Below are 16,884 nucleotides of genomic sequence, written 5' to 3' on the forward strand. Positions count from 1 at the left end.
TTGAGCATAGTTTAAGTGATGAGCAAATGCGGGCCTCTGCTTGATTGATACAATTATGTAATTTCTATTGGTTTGCTGTCCTCCATGCAAACATGCTAAGTGGAGAGGCACATCAATCAGCACTTTAGATAGTATTGAGTCTAAGAAACACACCTTCTGCTTAGCAACTCTGTGGCAGCAAGTGTAACTGCACTGAAATATTTATTTTGAGCTCAGATGATACTAGGATCAAATCCAGCTGTATCTAATACTTTTAAATATGTATTCATAATGTAATGAAATAATTCTGTAATCTAATGTTAACTGTGGGGTTCTTTAGGGCAGTTGGTTTAAGCAGCATTGTGCAGAGTTAATTGCACCATGCCATAGGATGGGAAGAGCCATTGCAGGGGCAGTAGAGGGAGCAGTGCAAAGTTGGGTCCCAGATGTACTGGGCATTGGTGCAGGCACCGGTGGAGTGGGTGCAAGCTGAGCCACAGTGTTGGGGCTAGCTCCTTGTGCAATAAGGCATTTTGTGAGTTGTTAGATACCAATGACATCAAAACATTGTGACCACACATATAAAAATAAAAAAAAAATAAAGATAAGATTTTGAGTGACAGAACAAAAACAGATAATTAGTACCATCATATGTGACATACAATAAATTAGTACAATATAAAGAATTTATTTCTACTTTTACATTTAACTATACTTTTTAACAAGTACAAACTATAACTGATGATTGCTCCAAGTAATCCTTACAATATGCATATACTGCACATATGCTTGATCAAATCATACAGATTAAGTTAACAGCAGTATGCCATTTCTGTTGAAATTATTATGTAATATTTTTAAATGATTTTACTATATATTTGTTACTTGAGATATCTGAACCCACAACATCTGACTACAGTTGGCTTGTGCTACAGACTGAAGCATGCATGCTTGATTTTAGTTAAAATATGCATGCTTAATTTGCTACTATTGTATAGAAGAGCAATATTTAAGCTAAAATAATAGTTATGTTGTGCTGCAGACATACCCATTGCTTCCTTCAATCTTTCTAAATACTCAGCATGGGCTTCACTGTTTGCTGTTATCTCCTGGTTGGCTGTAGAATGAAAAGGAGAGAACAAGAGAAGAGCATTATGCATACCAGCCTTGCCTATATGCAGCTTTCTATCAAATTGAAATTATCTTTATATGTAGCCTTATACAACTGCTGGATGTCAGCAGTCCTAAACTCAGCCAGACACTGGTTAAGTGCATCTTGCTTGCATCTTTTGAGGTCATTAAAGTGGTGCCTGCAGGTCTCCAATGAGTGGAATGCCAGTTGCACTGGTGACAGCCTTGGCCAGATTATTCCAAGCCTTAGATTTATACTGTGACATGGTATAATCCCCCTGCAGCAGCCTTTGGCTGTGGCCCTTTACAAGGAGTTCAATAAAAATTCTGGATTCCTCAACACCCCACTTCTGAGCCCTAAATTAGGCACCTTCCCTTCTACCTCCAGACATGTCCACTCAAGGAAAACAGCAACAGTTAAGCATGTTTTGTTTTCCTGCCAATTCATGTTATCATGTTTAATGCTAGTGCACAAACTCAAACAACCATGCCAACTGAGTTTGTACAACATTAAGTTGAGAGCAACAGTGCCAAACACAAAGAAAGCAGATTTTGAAACAGGAAGGTTAATCTGACAGTTGGCATTACTTTACGGGTTGGTTGCTGTTGTAACTGTTAGTTGATTTAACTTTGCAGATTTGTATTGTGGGTATAAATTATATGACCTGACACATTTTTGGGTGGTTTTACACCCTGATAAAATTAAATTATACAATGTGGGATTCAAACCTATGCAAAATAGACAAAACAAATTCTTCCACATAAGTGATTTTTTTTTCATCCTTGTCACAGAAGAAGTGCTTGCCAGACATGCTCATAGGATCATACGAGATTACTAGGCTAATGGTCCTGGGGCCTTACAAGCCTAGCCAAGAGTTTATCCCCCAAATAAAAGAAACCTCAGTCAGCACCTGTCACCACTGTCAATGAGGGACAAAGGTGGAACCCAGGGACAAATTTATGGTTTCCCATCCACTCACCAAGGTTGCATTTGAAGAGGGTCAGTGAGGTACTCTGTTTGACATGTATGGGAAGCCTTTTCCAGAGATGGGGCAGCCTCTGGGAGACAAACCTGTCTCTCCAGCAGGTTTTGTTGATGTTGCATATTAGATCTAGGCCTGTTGAGTGGGTAATGTGAGAGGAGTTGGGCTTACAGATATGGAGCATCTCCAGTAGGGCAGAGTCTGACATTGCCTTGTTGGCAAGACACAGATCACCTCTGAGCAATCTGTATTATGATACTGAGTAGAGTGATAGTGATTTAAGCCTGTCCACATAGGATAGGTGTTGGAGGCCATGGATTCTCTTTGTGAGGTATTTCTGTCGCCTTTCCAGTTGGTGCAGGTATTTGGAGAGGTACATACTAAATGTAGCATTTTACTTTATTATAGGTCTAATAAGGGAGGAGAACAGAGAGGTAAGAACCTCTTTTTTCTAGATGTGATCCCTTTACTTATGAGATGAACCAAGTAAAAGGCTTTTCTGACCACTGCCGCCACATGATGATCAAATGTGAGATTGTTGTCAACCTGAGTACCCAGGTCTCTCAACACAGGTTGTGTGCTTAGGAGGTTGGAGCTGATGTGGTAATTATTAGGGGCCATGTTTTTGCTGAATGGTAAGACAATACATTTTTTGCATTTAACTTAAGGCCATGACTTTGGGACCATTTATTTGTAGCTGTGAGACCCTCTTGCAGTAAGTTAACATCAACTGGGGAGTCAATGACAGCACCCAACTTACAGTCATCTGTAAACTCGGTCAGCCACAGGCCCTTTGTCTTTGCCTGGACCTCTGAGAGGTATGTACCAAACAATAGGGGTTCCAGGACAGATCTCTGGTGGACACCACTAGTAACAGGTCTGCCGTTGGAGGTGGCAGCACCTATTTTGACCTTGTGGGTCCTATCTGTGAGCCAGTTGGTCACCCATCTTTAATTATATATATAAATACGCATGGCAGACTGAGGGGTTAGCCATATATGTATGTGACCTGACAAGGTCTGGTTTATAAATTCATGTGTGTATGAGTATCATTGAAGTCTGAAGTCCATCTAAGGCCAGAAAAGACAATTATAATTACAGAAAAATAAATGTCAGTATACCCTCAGTCAGACATATAATTCATATGTGCTCCACTGCTATACATACTTATTGTTACTTGCAATTATGTTTACATTGTTTCATTTTTATAAACATGAGTGGGCAACCATTACTCTGGCTCTGTAAGTGTGTAATTGCACAACCATAATTGTACTGATACCCACAGTTACACATATAATATATTTCTGATATCCTGCGTATGCTCAATGCACATGCTATAGATATGTATTCCTATGTGTAAGTAGTTTTATACTGTTAATTTTTATATAAAGTGAAGCATTAGTGAGGAAATTTTGGGCTTAGCTGGATTAGAACCCAGGTTCACCTATACTGCAGCCCTTTACTTACAACTGTTCCCACAGGAACAACTAGGCAGCAGTTGTATATTTTCATATTCATTACTCTGTATGTGTACTGACCACTGTGCAATGCCACTTAGTGTGTTTGCTAGGTGGCAGACCATGCAGGATACAATGTATTCATTTTGAAATCGTCTATTGTCTGCTTCCTGTCCACAGATGTTCTGTCTGTTTCGTGTGTTAGCCATTAGGCCAGGTTTGCACACAGTTAAGCGATGCACAAATGTGACAGGCAAAGCTCACCTTGTTTTACCCTTGCAAAATGTGTTTTATTATGTTTTTTCCTTAAAAGACAAATGTGGTACTTGAGATGTGATCTACAGATAGTACATACTGTTTGGTTCATCATGTTTAGCAGGAGTGCTACAAACACAATTGATTCAGAGGTGTACTTTATGTAGTCTTCATCACAGAACCACATTACATAAAATATATTTGATTTATCAGTTTCAACATGTTTGCGCTAAACCATGCACCTCACAAATAGTAATATTAAAAAAAGCATAAACAACATTACAAAATAAATTTTAGTACACATTAAAGATTTTTACATAAGTCTGGATATGAACTGTCACACCAATGAACCTACAAAATGCAGTAAGAGTGTCTTATCCCTCTTTGCCACAGAAAGAGTTTAGCAGCTGGAATGCAAATCATTGTGCATGCAAACAAGTCCCATTTCATCCACTGTACTACCATGACATATAACATTTGTACACTCTCAGTTGTTTGTAAAGGCATTTATTACAGATTTAGTGCAATGACTGATTACACAACCAATTATGAGTACTGTTTGCAGCAATGCAGCTCTGTCTTCTCATTGTATTGTGTTCATTCTTCTTTATCTTAGCAGTAATATCAGATATGCAGCCTGTAAGTCATTTTGTATCATTGTCTTTAAAATGCACGAGTATATTAAATGCTAGTAATATACAGTTTTAACAAAGCCAGGGGAGTTTGGATATTAGTAAACAGAAACTGAGAAATGTGTGCTGCTTACTTATATTTAAAACCTTGATAACCTGGCTTACACACATACTGGAGGGAAGTGAGTCTGAATTGCTATTGTATTTTCCTTCCCCTATTAGTAATCATTCACAGTTGCAATCCATCAACAACAGACACTGAGGGAGTGCCTGCACTATGTTTACACTTACTACACAGAGCCAAGAATTTCAGATTCAGCGATACTAATGAGTTCACACCTCATTTGCATCTTTTCTGTGCTCACAGGCCTGAATCTAAACTATAAAAAGGTAACCATGTAGCTAGGGAACCTGAAGTTCAGGAGACGTATGTGTCTAATGAAGAAGAAGATTTTTAAAATTTAGATTTATTTGCACAGAAGACTACTGATCTTGATAAGGTATGACTGAAGTTTTACATTACATACTAGATTTGATGACATGTTACTAAGAAAAAGTTCAATTTGCTAATGCATGTGTGTGTATATATATATATATATATATATATATATATATATATATATAATTTATATATATATATATATATATATATATATATATATATATATATATATATATATATATATGTAAGCATTAGCAAATGCAACTTTTATCTGTATGCACTTCTTAGATGTTTACTGATAGTATAGGCATTTTTGTTGGGCATTTTATTTTCTTAGATATGCAGTCTTATTAACTTTCATCACAAGTGTTATCATTACAACTGTTTCCTTTATACTCTTCTCTGTTATTTCAGTGAAATGCAAGTGTCCTATATTGTCAATAACACAGGGGTGCTAGCCTTCTAGGATGGCCCATAGCCATTTCAAGGGCAGTGCTGGACAAAGGTGGAGGTGACTGGAAATTTCATAACAAATATTTTTCTGTGGTAAATGTGTACACAGTTTGTGAGTCTTTGTTGGAAAACACTTATAACAATTGACTGATGTGTTATTTGTTGTTTGGTACAAACTGTCATTTGTCTGTTGATTTGGGGGTGGGGGAGCCAAGTTCCAATTGTTTGTTGCCACAAGCAAAAATGTTTTTGTAGAGAGGCTTTCTCTTGTTAGTTCTTGTTCTAGATCAAACCTTGGTTTGTGTGTGACTGTGATTTCATAATCTTTTATATTTTAATAACTGAAGTTTTGTGTTTCTCCAGTGGGCAATATTGAAAAACTAATATGTGTTACAGCTAAGCAGGACTTTTACTTATGTGATATTTATGTCTAATATCCTTCTTTTTTTGTTTTATGTCACCTAAGATCATGGCACTCAAGCATCACAATCCCTCCAACTCTCCCTTCAGAGACTCTAAGAGTGACATCATTCTCCAAGCATTTCTGTGACATGGTACCTTTCAGCTTGAGAAAGGAAGTGAGGATATGTCTAGCAGATTTGGAACCAGATAGTAAACAATGTGAATACTGTTAAGGTGTGTCATAGGGCCACTGATATGATTTCATAGGCCCAGAAGAGAGCAGCTGCAGTGGCCCATGGACAGCTGGCTACTGGGGTGGGCTATTGCAGAGCCACAACTGACATCAAATGAAGAGTCCCTGTCCACTACCCAGGATACAGAGAGCTCAGTGGAAAGCAAACAACATCATGTGATTGATGGTGCTACTATTTCAGGGAGAAGAAGAGCTTCCAGGTAAGCTTACATGTCAATGTTTAACAATTTCTTGTATAGTAAAATACTGAAAGTAATAGTTAAATTGGTTTAATACATTTTTGGAGGTCTTATTTATAAATTGATACAGTTAATACATTCTGGTTCATTACACATGGGCTTGGAGTGAACGTGTCAGCCAAGTTTCAATTAAAAGTATTGTTAATGGACATATAAAGGCAATAAACTGTTCACTCTGTATTGTTATTGTGACGATGCTGTCCTTACTTTTTGCTTAACTTCTTCCAGGACCATCCTCCCTAGCAAGTGTGAAGTCATCTGCACATGATAAGCTAAACAGTTTTTATTTCTGTACTGATGAGCATTTGACAGAAATATGCATTTATCTGTATGTGTGAGGTGGGTGTCAGGACTGTGTGTGCATTGCTGTACCATCTGTGATAGTGACAACAGTGTTAGTTTGTTATCATATATTAAATTGTAGTAGTGTAGGTTTTAATTTCTTTCCTGTGTTTGTTGCTTATTATCACTGGTGAGCCTGACAGCGGAAGTGTAGGACTCTTACTGCCTGATGTCAGAGTATCTGCAGACTCTGATGATGATGGTGGCCAAACACAGGCACAGTCAGGGGTACAGAGGTTGAATCTGAAACTAAGGTTGACATTCAGCCATCCCCTGTATTTCCATCAGACACAGCCAGTAGACCTATGCAAACCTATTCCACTGAGCTTTAAGATATTGGACAGGTGGAGGGTGAGACACTTGATCAGGATCAGGGTAGTGTGGTTACTGTGGCTTCAGTGCCTGTTGATTCTGGTTGTAGCCAAAGTGTGGGTGATATGCCATGGAGGAGGAGGAGGAGGGTTGTTAGGGGTGCTCAGGAGAAGGCCTGCTTTCCACCCTCCACCTGAAATTGGTGTGTCTTTCTGTGCCACTCGACATATGTTTTGGGCCATCATGGAGGCACAGGCACTTTCCAATAGGGCCTCAGAGGAAATGCTTAGGGTTGTATATGTGGCACCAGAGGACATGCATGACTGAGTCCACCATGTTGACGATCAATGGATCGGATGAATGACATGTTGGAAAGGGCAGTGTCTGTGACAGATTGTCTGCTGGGAGGGGGATGGCATCCATGTGGATGTATGTCAGCCACATCATCTGATGTCAGCCAATGTGGCTGTGCCCGATCACACTCCTGTACAGGCATTACTTTCAATGCTCCATCAGTGGTTGAGGTGTCCACACTCAAGCATGGTAGGCCATGGGGTTGTGGTCCTGGCTATACTCTTGAAGAGAGCTTATCCAGCAGATGTCAGTCACATTCAGGTAGCAGTAGTGCATCTGACCATGGGCATGGACATGCCAATACAACTCCTGGCACAGCCAGTTCTCCCAGTTGGGGAAGACGATGACGATGAACTGTCACTTCTGCCATGCATAGCTCACACCTGTCTGACATACCAGGACATAGAGCTAGCACGGAGTTTGGCTGTGTTCTTGCAGAAACTCACACACCAGTTTCACCTTGAGTGCCTCTACAGACACGCACACACATGCAACAGTTACATGGGTCACTAGTGAAGCTTACAGCTCATTCTTTCTTAGTGGCCATTTGATACTTTATCCAAATGCCTACCTGTTTCTCTTTCTTACTCACATGCATTCACTACCTTTTGTGTCAGCCTAGGCCTCCTGTCCCCACACACACAACACTGTGCATAATGATGATAACTGTGCCATATCCTTGTTTTCTATCTTTTGGATTCACGGATACATAAGTCTTTTGTCTGATGCTCAGGGTGCATAGCTGACTTAGTATATTTGTATTTGTGATGTTATTTTGCAAAGTGTACTGCTTTATTACAGGTTTTTGTAATGTGTACATCCTTCCCAACCTCTAAGACCAAAAAAAAAACTGGACCAAACTATAAATAAAAGCAGGATCAAGGCCCAAAAAAATAAGGAGAGTTTTTTTTAATATTTTTGTCTTACAGACAGTTGATTGACTGTAACTAGTCTAGCCCAGGTACAGATTTGCTGTATTCCAGGACTCTTTGTAAGCTTCTGAGCCCCCCAAGCCTTTCTGTGTTGGAGGGAAGCCTTCTAGCTTATCAGTGGGAGTGGTAAGCATTAGATAGCCTATCTACCACAAGAGGAGTGGTTCCTGGCCCAGAAATTGTAGCTATTGGCCATTTGGGCAGTTGTTTTCCATCTCTTTCAACATTCTGGTTTAAAAGCCTCACTTGCACTTGTTTCCCACCTTTCCTGTAAGTAGCCTAGTCCAGATACAGAGTTGCTTAATCCAGGACTGTTGGTAAGCTTCTGAGCCCCGCAAGCCTTTCTGTGTTGGAGGAAAGCCTTCTAGCTTATCAGTGGGAGTGGTAAGCACCAGGTAGCCTGTCTACCATGAGAGGAGAGGTTCTTGGCCCAGAAATTATAGTTTATTGACCATTTGGACAGTTTGTCCATCTCTTTCAACTTTCTGGTTTAAAAGACCACATCTGAGCTTGTTTCCCATCTTTCCTGTAACTAACCTACTGGGTAGCACTAGAAAGCCTTAAACTGATACAAGCCTTTTATCTTAGGAGAGAAACTTTGGAGTGATTAAGTATCAGTTTTCTGTACTTTCTTGCTGTACTTAACTGTTTTCTGCCTAAACACAGATTTTCCAGCATTTATTGTGATTTAAAAGCTTGTTTTTTTCACATATTGTACTTATTTGACTGCCTGCACTTTTAAAAAGTTGTTTTTGTTTAAATAATTTGTTTAACTTCTGTAGGCTATACACTAACGTTTGATAGCCTTTTCTGATCATTTGAAGTCATTTAAAGCTGTTTTAAGTGTATTTTTTACTGTTTTTGCCTTATCTTTTCAAAAAAAACAAAACAAATCCTTGTTTCCCACCTTTCTAAGCTAGTATAGTCCAGTTTTCAGGCTAGTGCTGAATTCAGGGCTGTGATACTAGTTTCTGAGTTGCCCATAACTTACTTGGATAGAAGGAAATTTCTCTGATCACCTGTGAGAGAGGGGAGCTTTGAGCAACCTATGTGTCCCTGGAGGAGTGGTTCCAGCCCAGACGTTAGTAGTTTAATGGCCATTTTGGGCTAATTTCAATCTCTTTCATTTCCCTACTATAAAAACCGTGTTTGCACGGTTTTGCACACTGGGCAGTGCCAGTTAGCTACGGTTAAATTATTCCCGGCTCCACTGAGTCTACTCTTCAGTTTTTCCCTTGAAACTAGTCTAACTCTCAACCTAAGCACTCAAAAAGTATAGTACAGCCTAGCACTTGTTCAGACCTAATAGCAAGAACTAATATACCCTGACAATGATTGCCCAGCAGGGCAAGGCTCTTTATTCACCCCTCACCAACCAAGCGACTAAGCAGCTCACCCTACTATTCAGGCATGACCAAAGGGCAACTTCAGGTGCACTCTTCAGTCCAGCTGGTGAATCTGGGTATCCTGAGGCAATGTTACAACTTCTTCATGTACACAGACAACCCTCTCCTCCTACCACAAAACACTAACATATGCAAGAGATGCAATTATCCAGCCAAACTGGAAGCTAAACTGTCTCCAGCCAAGACTGGAACAGACAGTCAAGAGGAGGAGGAGGTTAACACTTGCACCACAACTCCAGCTGCACACAGACCTAGTAAAACAGCACTGGCAAAAAATACACATAAATACACAAAATCATACTCAGGGGCTCTAAAAAAACCTGCAAAAGCATCAAAGACCTCCAAAGCAGACACCCAAACAACCTGCACTTCCCATCACAAACCAAACAACACATAAAACACAAAATGTGTGCCACACAATCACAGCCCTTAAGGCAAAATAATATACCTAACGCACTAGTAATAAGTGACTCTATATTCAGGCACACTGACGTCCCACTCACTAGGCTGGACAAGCAGAAGGTTAATGTTAGCTGCCTGTCAGGAGTCAGAATCCGCCACATAACACAAGCACTCAGGTCACTCCAGAACAAGTACAAATATGACTCTGTCATTGTTCATGTTGGTGTGAATGACCTGAGATGTACCTCCCTGGACTACATGAAAAGAGACATGGAAGAGCTCTCTGATCATGTAGCCCAGGCTGGTATGACCCTGACCCTGAGTAGCATCCTGCCCTCACCAAGAATGGTACCTCAGTATAAAGAAAAAATGATCAGTTTCAACAATTGGCTAAGCATCTGGTGTCATTCAAAGGGGATCCAGTGTCTGTTAGCCTGGGACAAACACTTGACAAGCCGCGTTTCTTCACAAGAGAAGGCTTGCACCTGTCACCCCTAGGCATTCAAATACTGGCCAAGGCTCTTGCTGCCCCCATAGTGCCTTTTTTTGGCAAGGCTCAAAAGTCAAACCCACCTCTGTAAACAGCACAATTAACAAAAAACTGAGAGTTATGCTACTCAATGTCAAAAGTATAAAACTCAGAATGCATGTGCTCGAAGCACTCCTCAGTATGGAGAACGTCAACATCTGTGCAGTAACTGAAACCTGGTTCAAGGCTTTAGAGAGCACCCCAGCACTACCGGGCTACAACTCATACCACACGTTTCAGCCACAGAACATGGACTGAAACACAAAAGGAGGGGGTGTATCCATATTCAAAAAAGATACATACACCTCCAGGTTAGTGGTGCAGCATGATATCTCTGAGATCATCCATGTGCAACTAACATCGAGCAAATCTCTAATGCAAATTGTGCCCTGCTACAGATCACCCTCCATGACCCAGGACCACCACTCCACCTTTCTGGAGACACTGGAAAACACGAAGGTCCTACCAAACACCCTGATATTGGGCGATTTCAATTACCCTACCATTCACTGGGAAAATTACTCGAGTACAAATTCCCAAGCCCAGCGCTTCCTGTAATTCATCATCTCAAATGCCCTGGATTAGCTGGTAAACTCCCCTACCACAGGTGAAAACATGTTGAGCCTGGTCATCACCAATTTGGGCGACAGGTGTTCCACACTGGAGGTCAACCCATCACTGGTTAGATCAGACCATAAACTAATCACTCTGGATGTCCACACCCCACCACCACCCCAACTAAGGAAACCACAGTAAAAAACTTTTCTAAAGCAAACTTCACCTTACTTAAAACAGAGGGGGTAAGTTTCACAGCCCCCACGCTAAAGGATGATGCTGCCCAAGATGCAGGAACCTTTACAAATGCACTATATGAGCACCTACAATGATGCATGGATCGTGCCATCCCTAGCAAAACCAAGACTCACTCCTCTAAGAGAAGGAAACCAGTTTGGTGGACCCTGCAATAAACAGGCTATACAATAGAAGGAGGAAACTAGTTCAGAAAAAAGCAAATCCCAAGAAGGAAAGACATCCCTGATCAGTATCAGTAAGAAACTGAGGTCCCTCATGAAATCATCCAAGGCTAACTTCGAAAGAAAAATAGCCAAGGATTCAAAAGATAACCACAAAGCCTTCTTCAGCTATGTTAAGAATCTAAGTGGCAACTCACAGATATGCACTGAACTAGTGCAAAATAGCACAAAATATACTGAACCTACTGATATTGCCAACATCCTGGCAGACAGATTCAGTGCAAACTTCACCCCTCTCTCACCTCCAAAAGGGCCCACAACAATACCGGAAAAGTTTAGTGTCCCAAAAATCACAGACGCACAGGTGAAAACAGCCCTTTCAAAAGCCAAAATCACAGCATCAATGGGACCAGTTGGTGTCCCAGGCTGTGTCTTGCATGAACTACAGAACAAACTAACCCCCCACCTAAACACACTGTTCAACCTCAGCCTCTCCACAGGCTACATGCTCATAGAATGGTGCACAGCAACGGTCATTCCTCTCCACAAAGGAGGGGCAACAACTGACCCTGGTAACTATCACCCCATAAGCCTGACTAGCCTGGTCTGCAAGGCTATGGAGTGCATCATCATGGAACTCATTAACAAAGACATTGGGAACCTCCAAACACTTGACCCGACCCAGTTCGGCTTTGTTAAGGGCAGATCATGCCTACTAAACCTGGCTGACTTTTTTGAGACAGTCACCAAGGCCATAGACAAGGGAAAGGTGGTTCACACAGCCTTCCTTGACCTCGCCAAGGCTTTCAACGCCATTCCCCACTTGGGCATTACAGAAAAACTCACCAGCCTGAACATAAACCCCTACATCACAAGATGGGTTGCCAACTGGCTTACAGGACAGAACTCACACAGTAAGAATAGCAGGCTCCAGGTCCGACTCTAAACTAGTCACAAGTGGTGTCCCACAAAGCTTGGTCCTGGGACCCCTACTGTTTGGCATATACTTCTCAGAAGTACAGGCAAATACAGGAGGACTATGGCTAACCAAGTTTGCCGATGGCTGCAAACTGGGAGCCATAATTGATTCCCCGGCTGACACGGACATCCTCCAAAAGGGCCTTACTGAGACGGACACATGGTGTCAAAGTCATGGCCTCAAGCTAAATGCCAAAAAATGCATAGTCATCCTGTTTGGGAAAAACAAAACACCCACGAATTACCACATAGGTGGCAGCTCCCTTAATACAGAACAGGTAATAAGAGATCTGGGGACTCAGGTAGATAGCAATCTCTCCTTTGACAATCATACTGCCAAAGTAGTTAGGAAATCCTTCTATGTGGCCCATCTAATTACTAAAGGGTTTGCATCTAGAAATAAAGAGGTTATAGTGCCCCTCTACTCGTCACTCATTAGACCCATCATAGAATACAATGCCCCATTTGGGATGTACCTCACAAAACACTTCCAACAGTTGGAAAGACCACAAGAGTACATTACCAAGAGGATTACTGGTCTCAAACATATGTCCTATGCAGCCCAATTGAAAAATCTCCAGCTGTACTCAGTGGCATATTGCTTACTCAGAGGTGATCTCTGCCTGACTTACAAAGCCATGTCTAACTCAGAATTGGTGGACATGCTCCACCTAAAGACATCCAAGTCACTGCGAGCCATGCGCTCTAGTGAGCTAAACCTCACCACAACAATAAATAGAACATGCTGGAGGGATAGATTCCTGTCACAGAGACTCCTCATGATTTGGAACAAAATTCCAAATTACATCAGGCAGAGCCCCTCACTAACACTCTTCAAGAGAAACCTTGACGAGTGGATGGGTAACAGAAAATACACCTCTGGGATCACTTCATTGGCTCTGCTTGACAGAGGATCAGTTAATTAATTAATGGGGTGGCGAAAGCCGACACACTCTGGCTAGGCTTGTAAATGCCCTCGGGCATATAGCCTAGTACCTACCTATGAACTTATGAACCTATGAATAACAGGTTTTGCATTCCCATATGATTTTTCTGAGGGATATGAAGTGTGAAACTGAAATGTGTGTCATTATTTTCTAGCTTCAGTCTTTAATGATTTGACAGTACAAAGGTAAGATGCTAAATTGTGGACACGCTCTGAAAATCTGTACATTTTTTATTTATTTTATTTTTTATTTTGACGTTTGTTGACCAGGTTAGTCTGACTGGGCATAGGCCCTTTCTCAACAGAGACCCGGGGAGAAAAGCTCCAGTGCATATATATTTTTTAAACAAATACACTATCATATAACATAGACAAATCTTGGCTCAGCAATATTTAAATACAGTCAGTTGATTACATTCAGAGTTTTTCAATCAGGAACAAAGGTTAAAAAATGCATTTCAACCAGGAATAGGTTTGACAAAATTTTGAGGCAGATTTTAAGTCTTAGTGTAAAGCAAGATTTTGAAATGGGTTACATTGCTGCAGATATAGGGGTGAGTCTGACCAATAAGAAAATATGAGTAAAGGAGAAAGTTGAGTGAATGCATAGTTTCATGTGAAAATTTGTTGCTTGGGCGTAAAGTAGAGAGTTAGTAATGGCTAACTTTTAAGGGGTATGAATTTGTGAATGTTTGATGCGTGAGGCCTATTAGCTGAGAGAGGACACATACATCCACATAAGTCACTACTGTCACATATTGATGTCATTACTGTAAAAATCACCAAACTTATACTAACTTACATTAGCAAGTAACAGTATGCAAGGATATGCCATTTATTTGTGCTCTTAGACATTTATTTTTCTCTTCCAGGTTCAACACTTACCTTGAAAAACTGGCAGCTGCATGTTAATTTGGGCCTGACTGTCTGATGCTAGTAGTACACTGTCATTACATGAGTAAGTAAAGGTTGTGAGCATTGCCTGGCAATCAATGTTACTGGATGTATGTGTCTAGGATGAAGGTTTAGCCCCTTAGGTGGTGAGCGTGCATGCCAACCATTGCCTCTTTGGCAGTGTGAGGCCATACTGTACACATCTACATCTGCTTACATCCACAGCGGCTGCTGGTTCCCTCACCTGCATGTGGCTGTGGTGACCTTGTCAGTGGTGATAGGATGTGTGGTCCTTCTCCTTACTGTTCTAGCTGAAGCTGTTCTCTCAGGATAATATTGTGAAGCATACATACATAAAAATATTTCAAATATGGGCATTAATGCCCATCTCACCTGCCAATATACCAAAACTCTTGTTCCCATAATTAGTGTCCAGGCTGTTCTTAAAAATATTAAACTAGTACTTGCTTTAGTGTAATTTGCTAGTCTGCTTCATGCATCAGCTGCTCTGTCAGAGAACCAATTAGTACACTTCTCATTCCTAGAGAATCTTCTGCATAGGTTGTCTGTTGATTCTCTAGTACTTTTTGATAACCCCAATCATTCCCTGCAATAGTTGTTTCTAAATGCCTTGTATACCTGAATAAGATCTCCTCTTAGATATCTATGAGAGACACTCTGTACAAGTTAAGATATTTTAGTCTTTCATAATAACTTAAATTTTCACATACATAGATGCCCTTGGTATACAGTATTTCCTCTGTACTCTTTCCAGTTCACTCACGGTTGTTTTTTTATAAGGTTTCCATATTGTTATTCCATACTCAAGTTTGGGTCTAATATAACTAACAAACAATGACTTCATCATTTCTGAATTGAAAATACATGCAGGGACACAGCGGATAGACTGCAAGATTTTTTAATGCTTCTGGTACCTCGGCTACAATGCCTTCGGGGAATATTTTGCATCAAACACAGCAGTCAAATTTATACAAATAAATTAAATAATTAACACACAATCAAACAATTAGACACTTAAAAATCAGTTACAAGTTTTCCAAAAGCATTCTCCCTCAAATCGCTTAAAAAGACAGTGCATGCCCACAAAACATATAACAAATACTTATTTTAACATATTGCACTTTAGATTTTGAATGCATCAGATACCAAACTTAACTTTCAAATTCATACCCAAAGGATATACTGTTGCATAATTAATAATACATCTTGTCTCTAACTGCAGTCATTTCTGTACAAAATCATTGTCACTAGTTGCTTCACATTTTGGTCTGGCCAACACACTAAATAAAAAACTGTCAGACAATTCTGTACAGAATGAAAATGTCGAGCAACTGGACTATCTAATCTTACATTTTTTATGTCCACAAGATGTTCCAAAATTCTCAGTTTTACTCTCCTTTTGATCTGTCCTACATACCACTAAGTAGGAAAACACCTGCAGCCCAAAATGTGCACCACCCCATAAGAACCACAATCAAAATAGTCTCGTGCCATGTACTTTTTTCCATTAATATCCATCCCTTTTTAATTTTTCATTCTATTACAAACTTTACACTTGGGATGCTGAGTATATTGGGAAAAATATGCTAAGGATGAAGCTACCAGGTAACAGGAAAAGAGGAAGGCCTAAGATAAGGTTTATGGATGTGGTGAGAGAGGACATGCAGGTGGTTGGTGTGACAGAGCAAGATGCAGAGGACAGGAAGAAATGGAAACAGATGATCTGCTGTGGTGACCACTAATGGGAACAGTCGAAAGAAGATGACAACAAACTTTATACTTAGCATAGGGAAAAGGTCCTGCCTCACCAATCTCCTTTTTCCCTTCTTTTAAGTTTAACAACTCCTTTAGGATAAAAAACCTACTATAAGAGAAGGTTAGTCTGTTGGGGAAATATCTGCACAGATTGCCATCTCCACTGATGATAGGCCATAGGTTGTTAACTAAATCTCTAAGGATACTAGAAAAAGGGGAAAATCTATTCACAAAAAATAAGGCATCTTCACCATCTGCAGGGAGCCTGCTGTCCTTACCAAATGTGACCTTACTGTTTTTCATACCAATTCCATTAGAAGGAGCTATACCAAAATGTGACCTATCCAATTCTGACAATAATGTATCCAATATTATCTTCTCCATTACTTTTCTACAACACAAAAGTAGACTTAAGGGTCTATAGGACTCGGTTTGCCCTACTCCCCTTCCCTTAAAGACAGGTCTAATAAGTGCATGTCTTCGTTCTTGAGGAATCTCACCATATTTATATGGCCTAGTAAATGATAGATGTAATGGTAGTGTACATTCTTTCTGAAGCATGGCACACAGAGAGAAAATTTCAGCACATGTAGGGGGATTGTACTGCATGACTCCCCCAGATGCATCTAGGAACCAGAACCATGACTTCAGCAGCCCAAGCACACACACACTATGATATTTCTTGTTTAACCGTGTGCCTCATCATAGCATTCTTCTGTTGGTGTGTATGCATTTCTGATGGGTATCAGCTACAATTCAAGTCCATAACCTGCATCCCCCAGTAAATGATTCTGTGAGATACCCCGCCCAAAA

Source organism: Protopterus annectens, chromosome 10.part0 (genome assembly GCF_019279795.1).
Source record: "Protopterus annectens isolate FY-2018-M chromosome 10.part0, PAN1.0, whole genome shotgun sequence".
Lineage (NCBI taxonomy): Eukaryota > Metazoa > Chordata > Ceratodontiformes > Protopteridae > Protopterus > Protopterus annectens.